Source organism: Carya illinoinensis, chromosome 4, assembly GCF_018687715.1.
Source record: "Carya illinoinensis cultivar Pawnee chromosome 4, C.illinoinensisPawnee_v1, whole genome shotgun sequence".
Taxonomy (NCBI): domain Eukaryota; kingdom Viridiplantae; phylum Streptophyta; class Magnoliopsida; order Fagales; family Juglandaceae; genus Carya; species Carya illinoinensis.
The window spans coordinates 33,636,946-33,639,357 of NC_056755.1; positions in this window are offsets into that span (position 1 = coordinate 33,636,946).

Below are 2,412 nucleotides of genomic sequence, written 5' to 3' on the forward strand. Positions count from 1 at the left end.
CCCATTTCAGTCCCAAAAATTGTATTTTTTGGTGATTTATTTTCGAACTCGCTTTTGGCATTAAATCGGGTGCTTGAACTTCCAAATTTTTTTGCCTTTTAACATTGTAAGTAATTTTCCAAAGAACTTTTGAGATTTAAATATATTTTACTGTAACAATCTTTTCTGATCTGGTTGGTTTTACCAGACGCTGAGTCCGATGAGTTTGGAGGTCAATTGGATTGGAGGACGGAGTTATTTGTGAAATTGGATTATGGTGCGATATTTTATTTATGGTGTTCGATGTCTTAGCATTTATCATTGTGTTCAAGCATGTTCATGTGTTGGAAGTGAAAACTAGCTTTTCATGTGTAAAATGACTTATGGGTGCGTGCTTGTCACGACTCCAAGCCAAGATGGGACATTATCTCTGTGGAGCTCCTCTGGTCACTTGGGAGTGTAATATACTGAGTAATTTCCCTTGGGTTGTCTCATAGCGACAACGGGATCGGACAAGATGGCAATATTCTCGTGCAGACTCTGTGGCCCCTTTACTAGTGAGGTCTAAAAGATGTTTGGCCACTAACACCCTGGGCGTAAAACTGGGCATTGCTCTTAGGAAAGTCACACGCACAATTGTTAGCCTTAGTGTGACAATGGGAGCTAGGTGTGTGTAGATGATTCCTAGGAAAGATCATTGTCCATACTGGGCTATTTCCTAGGAAAATGACAGATGTTATTTTTAATGGACCTGGTTTTTGGGCCAAATAGGATTTAGGCATGTGTTGAAAAATAATTATTTTTGAAAACTGATGATTTTTTAGTCTCATACATATTTCATCATATACGTGCATATTTATTGTTGCATGAATGTATTTTCGTCTCTTGGGCTATTTGGTTTATTACTTGTTGAGACTCGCAATCTCATGGTATTCGATACCCTGTGGTACTGTTTCATAGTACCGTAGATTTTGATGCAATGAAGTAGAGCCTAAGGATGCAGCTATGCTGAATGAGTGATCTGGGGTCACTTTCTCGAGTGTTAAGATTTATTTCCCACTTTTGGATATTGTATTTTGGTTTATTTATATTTTCACTAGGTAACTGTAATATTTTTTTGAAATGCTTTTATTTTAGTGAATTTGTAGTTAATAATTTTGGTACTTAGTTAATTGACTTTAATGTATTTGATATATCTTTTGTCTTACACATGGTGCATGTGAACACACTTAACACTCTTCATTGAGGTGTATGACTAGTGTTATTATCATCCCGATACCTCAATTCCTACATTTTTGTGTATGGGAGTTGGGAGTATCACAATATATATAATATATGTAATATAATATATAATAAAGTCAATATAGTCTTTAATATAATATTAAATAATAGTCCTGAGATATGCAAAACGTTCGAACATTTTCCATAAACGTTCGAATGTAAATAGACGTTCAAATGTCAACTAAGTAATGTTCAAAAATTACATGTATAAAAGACATTGGCAAAATCGCAAAACGGCACAAACCCATTTTCTACATTTGAAAATCACCTCCACCTAGGGCTGTTCATCCGGGCCGAATTTTATCTGGCCCGGTCCAGAATCCGATTTTACCGGATTCCGGTTCCGGGTTTCGGCCCGGATTTTTATCCGGCCGAAACCTGGATTGCAAAACCCGGACCTATGCAATCCGAGTACGGATTTAAAATCCGGGTACCGGATTAAACACCCGGTACCCAGTTTAATTTTTTTTTCCCCCCAGCTAAATATCACCCCCCCTCTCTCTCTCTCTCTCTCTTTCATCTAACATTCTGAAACTCTAGCCACCGCTTTACTCATTCTCTCTCGCTCTCATCAGTCGTGGGGGCCTTCTCCAATCGAAAGGTCATCCCTCTCTCCATCTTCTAGCATTCTGTCGGCATCATACTTGATGGGGACCGGCCTCATCATTAGTCCCTCTCTCGCTCTCATCAGTCGTGGGGACCGGCCTGCCTGTTGTTGGGTAGAATACTCGATGGAAGGTTACCCACAGGTAGATACCAAGTTTTATAAGTGTAAGAATTTGATTCCATTTCATACAGCCATTGTAGGCATACCTCCTTTTTTTTTTTTTTTGCATATAAGAGTAAGAATTTGATTCCATTTCATCACTCCGGCATTTTTTTTTTCTTTTTCCAGTTTTGCAGCAGGTCCCAAAGCAGTGGATGCCGGTGGCTATTGGGGAGATCTAGCAGATCGCTCTGTCTGGGTTTTCTTCATCCGTAGGTATGTTTTTTTTTTCTCTATTTTTTGTTCTCTTTTTGGTGATTTTGAGTTTTTTTTAAAGAGGATGTTTGAATGTGTGAGAAGTATTCGGTTGTGATGGGTTTTAGAGCTTCAGCTTGTCAAGTACTGGTTTTTGTCTACCAGGCTTATTTTTATTGATTGATGCATTG